The 9,886-nt window shown below is 35.9% G+C and overlaps 1 long non-coding RNA gene across 1 annotated transcript; it reads left to right on the plus strand.

The window, feature by feature from the left end:
* Positions 1 to 3,868: 3,868 nt before the first annotated feature.
* On the plus strand, positions 3,869 to 8,012 carry LOC135202664 (uncharacterized). The gene is made up of 2 exons (XR_010311774.1): positions 3,869 to 4,047; positions 7,492 to 8,012. It is a non-coding gene; the product is annotated as an uncharacterized LOC135202664 (long non-coding RNA).
* The last annotated feature ends 1,874 nt before the right edge of the window (positions 8,013 to 9,886 follow it).

Consider the following 9,886-nt stretch of genomic DNA (forward strand, 5'->3'; position numbering starts at 1 on the left):
GTTAATTGCCAATTAAGTAATTAACAATTAATAGTCGGTGGAGTTCTGTAGAGGCATCTCGGTGTGAGGATATCATCTGAGAGACTAATCTCTACATCCTGGACTTCGTGAAGGATTGCAGCTAGCAATTGTTCTTCATATCCAATGTTACAGAAAAGAGCTCTATATATAAATAAATGGAACTCATCGTAGGTTAGCAGGAACTTACTGACATTGAAGTCTCCCATGAGAATGACGTCGGTCTGAGTTTCGCCATTATTCACTCCCTAGGTGGTAGTTTGATAGGTCTTTGTTTTAAATAATGTCCCTCCGTGGGACTGTGACCTCTTCTGTTTGAGTTCCTGCTTCGACTTGCAAAACGGGAACTGCTGACGGAGTTTCGGTTTTCATGTCTTCTTCTTCAACTAGCGATTCTTTGGTCTGGGTTCCCATTTCCACTAGTAAAACAGGAACTACTGGCGGTGTGGGGTGGGGGGAATGAACTTAGGGGTCAGGGAAATATGCATAAGGGCAGGGGAAGATCTTATGGGGGTTCTGGAGGGGGGGGTTGATTTTAGGGGAAGTTAGGGAGCAGGAGGTTGGAGGTAAAGAAAGGATGAGGGGTTGGGGATGTAATGCCGGGGTTTAGGAGGTTGTACAGGGGAAGGTTGAGGATTTTGCGGTGGAGGAGGCAGATTCGTCATCGGGTCTATTCTCGGCTTATTGGAGGTCTTCTTGGTGGCGAAGGCTGGCGTTCTCGAGGTCTTGCAGGCGGTGGGGGGATGCCCTTCATCCTCCAAATCTTCTCCACTCTGACGGGGCATCCCTTAAACCATGCATGGTGGGACTGGTGACAGTTTGGGCATGGGCAACAGTGTGGCCCTTTGCTTTAAACTTTTCAAGGCAAACGTCGGTCTCGTGATGCTGGCTGCAAATCCCGCAGACATGTTTGGCGGTACACTCCCTCTTGTGATGCCCAAACCTCTGGCACTTTAAACACCAGAGAGGTTCGGGAACAAAGGCTTCAGTTTGGTATCTTCCGAGGATCCCAAGGTCTATAAAGGCTGGTATGTCGCCCTTGAAGGTGGCTTCCACTTCAAGGTTTCCTCTTCTGTCTTGTCCTATTCATTCTTTACTGTACAACGTGTAGCAGTCATTATGCCTGGCATTTTCAAAATCCGTTCCATAGTGATGTACTTCTGGACTTTGCAAATCGTAACCTTCGACATCTTTGCAGCTGAGTCCAACAGGAAGCACGAGGGATCCTTCTTCAAGAGCTCTGTAGACTGTTGATCTTTCGGGGAAATTATATGTTATCAGTTTCATGAATTACCACATAATGTGGTCATGGAATCATGAATGTGACGCTCATAGGAACAAGGCTGAGTGATGTAATTGTTCTTTTCCTTACAATTGCATAATGTATAACATACTTTTAAAAATTGTTTCACATATGACGTCACAGGGAATGACTATTATTTTTCAGTGGTATCAGTCATGTTTAATGAAATTTGTTGTATTAGGATTAACATGCTTCAAAAAAAGGTTATGTGACCAATATTTGTTTAAAAACATACCTTTAGATGAATGTTTATAAAGATTAGGTTTTTAACTTTTCATTTGTAAGCCCTCAACATAATCGTAATTTTACAGCCTCATATATTTTACGGTAATTATGAAACACTCTTTCGTCCTCAAGGATTTTATTTAAGAATACATTTCAAGTTCGTTTATATAAACGTAATATTATAGACTTAGTATATTTCAGAGGAATTAGTGAAACTTGCTGTCAGTTATTTTTTATATTGATCTCACATAAATTATGAGATAGAGAAAGAGAATTCCTTGATTAGTTTTATATAGGCTGGCGCTTGCATATATCTGAAGTACTTCGCCTCTCTCTCTCTCTCTCTCTCTCTCTCTCTCTCTCTCTCTCTCTCTCTCTCTCTCTCGTAAGCTGCCCTGTATATGCCAAAAACTGTTTGTTGCAACCGACTCAAAGGGCCTATACCAACACGTTTTTGTACACGTGCACAACAAAATAACTTGCGTGTTATGTAATTGATAACCTATATCATCTGGAGATTCTTTCAGTCATATATATGATGGATAAGAATCAAATAGACCTATATCAATCATTTAAGTGACTCGACAACGAAACAAGATATTGAACTACAATAATAAATCAAATTGGAAAAACAATTCGAAGAAATATACAGTTTACACTGCAAGTTGAAGAATTATTGCAAACTATAATTATATATTTACATGCTCGTAACCTTATAGACACATTTTAGGGGAATTATGAAGAATTCCTTCGTCCTCAGTTTTATTTAGATATTGTCATATTACCATAATCTTATAGATTTCCATTACAGTTGTTATAGAAACTTGCTTTGTCAGTTTTATTCAACATTATTGTAATTATATATATTTATATTATGCTGAGTTAGGCCTACATTACACCAGAAAGAAGAAGGCAAGTCGAGGAAACCTCCAACGCGTCGGGAACCCAGCATTCCAGCTCTTAAAAAAAAAAAAATTATAGTACTAGGTATCTTTCTTACTCCCCAATTACTCCAGACTATCACTACAACACTCCCGGCTCTTGTTCACTCCCTTTTTACTCCAACCTGCTGCCCTGAAGGAGACAAAGTCTGGAGGGAGGAACTGCAACGGGTCAGGAGGCGTCTTTTTCAATAAAATATGGAGTTTCTGTCAAGGTTGTATTGTTTCGAAGCTCTGAGCAATTTTGTTGTGGATGCTGCTGACCGTTGGAGGAAAGGTTTAAAACGAATAGAACAGAACAAAAATGCTACAACATACAGTTTATAATTAGGGGAAAAGTAAACAAGATTAAATAGGAGAGAGAAAACTTTATTGTGCCTGTAACCTCCAGTAGGTCTAGTTCCTCCCACGGAGCAATTCAAATTTGTACGGAGGAGCAGTTGCCAGACTCCCAGGTTTTAAGGAAGAAATTATCATACGGTTAGGATACCTGTTATAAATGTAGCTCTGCCCCCTTTCCTCGGAATTTATGTTGTGCATTAATTGATTGATTGTGGGTTACCTGGCGTCACAACTGCTAGGGTCACTGACGCCGAATAATGTGTATTAAGAATAGGACTCCTAAAGCATTAAAATAAAAAAAAATAAAAAAATAAAACATTGAAATATACCTCATATAACAGAAAATTGTTTTAAGGAACACATATTGAATGATCTTTTCCATACGTGTGTATTGTATGCTGCCAGTCATTGGTAACTTGGAATATCTTAGAAAAAAAATATTGTCACAAATTAGTCTATATTCACATATATCCGGCAACATACCATGATTTATTGTAAATAAAATAGTCACTATATCTTTAATGTGCTTTGAAACAGACATCTCTAGATTTTACTAATAAAGTTCTGGAAAAAAAAAAAAATTTTCAATTTGATACTCCATCATGAAAAGTGATATTTTTTTTATCTTTTATAAGAAAAATATTACACTTCATTTACCTAATAAGTAAGATAACACCAAAATATTACCAAATAATATACCTGCAATATTTAAAAATTATTATTGATTACAAAAAGAAAAAAATTAGAATCAAAACCAATATCCTTTTTACTGAAAAGTAGTATTCGATTATTTCAGTGTTACAATAGCACAACGTGACGACAAATAGAGTTACATTGAATGTTATGTTTAGTCCTTCGTGTTACAATCACATTGTCCAGAACTGCAGTTGTAACAAGTGAATAAGTAAGTTAAAGTTCGTAACAAGCATCTGTCGGTGGTCAGCCTTAATGGGTCGTTAAGTGTGTATCAGGAATCCGGGATCTTGAGGCGACTTCGACGTTAGGTTGAGCGGTCGGGGTCATTACCCTGTGAGTTTCCAAGGAAATCTATCCTCCTGGGGAGGTCCCATGCTGAGTGACCGTGGGAATACTGGATTAACTGTGTGGTCCTGACTCCTGTAGTGTCCTTGAGGTATTTGCTTTACCTTTAGACCTGAGAGGACCCGGCAAGTTCCCGGTACCAGTTTCGACTATGATCGTTTAGTGTATTTTGTTCCAGTAAGTGTTTTTATATCTATACTGTGTTTTTACTAATGGTGATATTTTTAAAATTAAAAGTGAATGTTGTATTAGGTGCAGTTACTTTAATACTAATTATGTTCACGATACAAATATGGTGTTTAGGACAACGGTAATTGACAAGTTAATTCAGGCATTGTCAAATTATTTATTTATTTATTTTTAGCTGATAGGTAAGATGGGGGAAAGAAAAGTGAGGGCAGTTAGTTAGCTAACTATGGTAGGGAATAGTGTAGAAAGTTAAGTATTAATAAGAGTAATGTAAAGTGTGGTTTATCCACAATTTTATTTGGGTAAGGGCACAATTTTTTTAACTGTGGCCTTAATATAACCTATTGCAATAATGATCTTACATTATATTAACATAGTGAATTGTACAGATTTTAACGTTAATGTTAACATAATGATTTTGCAATATATTTACGTAGTAAGTTCTACATTTTACTTTTCCACAAGACTTTTCTTAAAAGTATAATGGTTGAGGTTCATCGCGATGAATATAATTCTGAAGATTCTCTTCTCCACCTTCTGTGGTCTTTGATGTTTGGGTAGTTTCTCTCTTCTGCTTCCGATTCTTCTGTCAATTCACTATTGCACTAAACTAGTTTACTCCATATATTGGTTGCCAGTATGTAGAATCTGATTAATTGCTTCTACTTTGTATTTGTTTATTTTATCTACATTCGGATCATCATATTCTTGAATGTTTCTCATTACATTCCTTGATTTTTTTTAACGCACTTTTATTAGAGGTCGATGCTAAACACGTGGGTATTGATGGCTATTCCATTATAGGTCTGATTAGACTTTTCTAGAAATGGATATTTATATTTTTGTTCATATTCCTAAAACATTTTAGCTTTGTATTCTGTGTTCTTGCTATTCTCAGCCTTTCTGCGAAATGTCTTTATATTCATCTTTGTCCGAATTGCATTCCTAAAGTAGATATTCTTGTGCTTTTAGGCAAATTAAGTGGTTGTTGGTCTAATCTTGTTTTTGCAGGTTTGTGTGCAGAGAGTGATACCAGTTGGAATTTGGGTTTATTTCTGTTTTCCACTTTATTCAACTTATCTTTCAATTTGGCCCATTGTTTTTTTGTGCTACTTGTCTTCAAAGTTAGGTCCCTTCTTCGTGTACGTTTTTCTGGATGTATAACTTTTTGAGTTATATCATCTGCAAAGCAGACATCAGTACAGTACTCTGATGGTGGAGTCACATCTGATGTATATATAATATGGATAATGTTGGACTGAGTACAGATCCTTGTGGGACTCCTCTTAGTTACGGCAATGGATTCCTTATGTAGTTTTGCGACTTCATTGCTGCTGTTCGATTTTTGATAAAGTTTCAGTTTTTTCTCAAATGCCTAGAAGGTTGAAATGTAACATTTTGTATTTAATTCCTTGTATCCTTACTTTGTCAAATGCCTTAGTTATATCTCTACATACTAGGTTGCATAGGTACTTTCTTCTTTGTGATGATCGAGCAATTCTCTCATTTATTGTTGGTATTGCAATCTGAGTTCCTCTTCCTTTTCTAAATCCATATTTGTTGATATTGTGTAGTTGATTACCTTCTAGGAACAACCTTAACCTGTTGTTAATTATTTTTTCAAATATTTTACCAAATATTTTTAGTAATGATATTGGTCTAGTTATAATTCTAGACCAGACTAGTATCTTTTCCTGTTTTGGCCATTTAAATCATTATTGCATTCTTTAATATAATTTGGAAATGTTCCATGTGAGACCCTAATTGTATCTTTCTTTCAAATGCAATGTCTGGTAAATTTTGAATTATGGCCTTGTTAATTCCATTTCCTCCTGGTGCCCAGTTTAAGATTTTAAATTATTAATTTATTTTCTCGTAACTCTACTTTCCTTGTTAGTGGGCAGTCTTCATCGAATCTGCTAATATCAACTGCATGGTGCGGATTTGTTCTGTCTGTTGTTCAATGAATTCCTTAGCTCTTGGTCATCATACATTTTCTCATTCCTATGGTTTATGTATGGTGATGTATTAGTTTTGCTTCCCATCAGTCTTGAAACTGGGTAATTGGGTTATTGTACTGTATTTGTGTATGTTTTATTAGGTCTTCCCTTGTACTAACTGTTCTTATACCGATTCACATATTTTATTTAATGTGTTGTTCCAACCTAGCATAAGTAGTACTGAATTTGGATGTTGTTGTAGTGCCATTCTACTAATTTTAACTTGCTACTTCTTATAGGATGTGGCAGTGTAGTGTATTTATTTACGTATTGGTATAAGATTTATTATAGCTTCCTCTATTTTTGTACCATTAAAGTTCTTTGTCTACTATTTCTTTTATTTATATTTCATTTGAATTCATTGTTGGTTGTCTACACATTTTTGAAGCTTGGCCAACTTTCTCTTTTTTATATTTTGTATTTCTGAAGATTAGTTTATTGGATTAGTAGACATTGGTATATGATCAAAGGAGGTTGCTGGTCCTTTCGTAATGGCAATACTGAGGTGAATTTCGTTATTTCTTAAAATGATATTTGGCTTTCCTTTTCTGTCATTTGCTACGAAAGTATCAAAATCAGGTCCTAAGTGAATACATCTTTTATTTATCAATCTATTTCTTGACCTGTGTAATTAGATGCCTTTATCCAAATAGTTGGTGTCTGGCATTTAGATCCGCAATGAGATAGGTTGGTTCTCTCCTGCTCATTAACTTCATGACTTCCGGAAGTAGGAAATAATGTCTCCTTGGCGGCTGTTAACCTGTCACGATCACTATCGGTCCTTTGTTAGTTTGAATCTGGACTGCTAAAATGTCGTCTTGGAAATAATCTAATATTTTATGTCTAATGTTATTTTTGTTTGCTACTGCTATTCCTGCAAAGGGTTCATCAGCGAAGTCTTGCATATATATGTATTACATCCAAACATTTTTTTATTTTAGTTTCATAGTGTTCATTAATTAATATTATGCCAGGGTCTTCTTATATATATATATAATATTATATATGTGTGTGTGTGTATGTATGTATGTGTGTATGTATGTAGTGTGTATGTATGTGTGTATGTGTATGTATGTGTGTATGTATGTGTATGTATGTATGTGTGTATGTATATATATGTATAATTCAAATTTGTTTTCCAGGATTTCTCGTTGTTGAATTATTTAACTTCTCGCTAATTGAGTCCATTTGAATTACAATGGTAAATAATTGTTATTTTTATCATTTTTCCGTTTTCCGGTGTTCGTGGCTACTGGCGTAGTGTGTTTTGACGCTGAAGTTTATAATCCCTCTGGATTTTGCAAAATGGGAGAACTGGAGAAATCCTTGAAGCTTAATAGAGAGGCTTGTGTTTTTAATTTAATTCAGGCTTTGCAAATTTAACTTTATAGTGAAATTCAGCCAATAATTATATGAAATGTTCAATTTACAGGTGGCCACTGTTGGGACTGGCGAACACGACGCTTCGAGCTGCTGGGTAAGAGCAAGGTATATCTTATTCTATATACCTTGGAGCAAGGTACCTTGGGCAAGAGTTGTCGGTTATGGGTGTGTGGGCGCCAGGTCACACTACTCTCACAACATACTGACATTGGATCACGATTTCGGGGCATGTGCCATGACGGTGTGAACAGAATCATCACCTGCAAACCCTCACTGGAGATATATTGTGCCCAATCAAATACTCGTAAATTGTTACAGGTTTTACTTGTGTTAGCACTTGCTAACAAAGGTCATTTTTTTTAGTATGTAAGTTGGCTAAAGAAGCAGCATAATTCAATGCAATTGCCATAGTCTTTCATTGAACTTAAAATACGGATTCTCACAGTGAATCTATAGATTTCATAACTTAATATAAAAAAGAAATAGGTTGGGACAAATTCAACAATTATTACTGTATAGACTTTATGAATCAAAACTGTTGGTCTTTATATATGAAATAGAATAAAATCCCTGGCTCAGTTTGGAAATCCATACGCTCAAAATAGTTGAAAACACTCAAAAAAAATATGTATACATATTTGTAGAATTACATAGCTTAAAATCTTGGACAACCTAAAAAAAAAAAAAAAAAAAAAAAAAACAAATCTCACAATCATACTTTAAAAACCGAAGACTTTCATCCCTTAAAATCCTAAATACTCTTATTCCTTTAAGTATCATTACGTTCTGAATTATAAGTTTCGTTATAATTTGATGAAACTGCTTTCCAGAATTTATTATTGCACTATTGGTAGAAGCCTTTAGTAACTTGCGTCTAATTCAGATTTTAGACTTAGCACTCCCTCGGAGTCACTTCTTTCAGTCTTCAAAAAGATTAGCTATTTCATGAACGTGTCTGATTTTTTCAGTTTGATTTTAGATATTTTCCTTCGAATGAGTCATTCCGTTGTAAGTCTGTTGCATAATCATTAGCCTTATCTATTTCTTGAGGCTTCGGTTATTTTTTCTTCCTTTCTTGGAAGTCTATCAAATAATCACTATCCTTAACTTGCTCTTAGGCTTTATTAGAAATTAAATGTTATTTTTCCTCCAACGGTTGGCAGACATCGTCGACAATAAAATAGCCAAGAGCTTCAGAGCAATAAAATGTTGACAAACTACTGTTGACTGAAGCAGACGCCTTCTGACCCCTTGGAGTTCCTCCCTCCGGCGGTCTCTAGAGTCACCGCTCCCTCCAGACTTTGTCTCCTTCAGGGCAGCAGGTCTGAGTAGTCTGGAAGTAGACGAGAGCCGGGAGTCATCTGTAGTCTGGAGTAATTGGGGAGTAGGTTGGAGAGGTAGGCGCTGGGAGGATGGCGTCTTGACTTTGCTTTTTGGACAAATTCTCTGGCGTTGGAAGTCTCTTCTTCTTTCTGGTGTAATGTAGCTCCTGTAAAATATAAAGAAAATACTCTATTAAAAAATTTCTGTAACCCTTATTTATGGAAATCGGTGAGATTACTTAAATATTAAGGAAATTTAAATCAACTAAGGAAATTTAAACAAAAATTAAATAAAATTAGGTAAGCACCGTGATATGTATTTGCTTCGTACCCACCAAATTTATGACAGGAAAAAGTCCAGACGCTATAGATTATCGATTACATAATGGCCAAGGTATCTTACTGTGCACGTATACGAACGTATGCTTAGGTGAAGGAATATTCATTATACTTAAGAAAAAAAAATATCCTAACTAATTCATAACCAACTCTTCCTTCGCTCAATATTGGCCAGCGCCTTTGTCCATACAACTACAGCATGGGGTTGAAACTTTGAATTTTGTAAATAAGTGTCATTAAAGGATTGAAACCCTTTTAACGGAGTCTCCTACATTGCCGTTTACTGGGACAGCACTAATCGAAAGAGAGAGAGACAGGGATGGTGTGGGGGGGGGGGGGGGGGGGGGATGTTGGAAGCTGGGTTTAAGGCGGCATTGTACATATGTCTAAGAACGCTTTATATATAATTCTCTGATTTAGGCCTATGATCATCGTTCATAAACTAGTTTAAAATCCCTTTACCGTCACAATAAGTTCATATACAATTCTATGAGATGTCATCAAAGTCGTTTGTCGGGCACCACAGATTGTGTGATTAAAAGTCTAAGTAATGCTGAAGTTAATTGTAGACTTTTTGTAGACCTTAAGGATTCCTTTGACAAGGCAAATAAGGAAGTTATTTTAGAAAAGTCTGTTGAGTAAAGGCATAAAATGCAAGTTATGAATGTGGATTTCAGATTATTTTTCAAACAAAGACCAGTGTCTGGTTTTAAAGGTCATGAATCTGAAGAAAGAATTTGAATTGGAGTACCCCACAAGGGGGTGTTCTCAGCCCTATGCTGT

Source organism: Macrobrachium nipponense, chromosome 33 (assembly GCF_015104395.2).
Source record: "Macrobrachium nipponense isolate FS-2020 chromosome 33, ASM1510439v2, whole genome shotgun sequence".
NCBI classification, from domain to species: Eukaryota; Metazoa; Arthropoda; class Malacostraca; order Decapoda; family Palaemonidae; genus Macrobrachium; species Macrobrachium nipponense.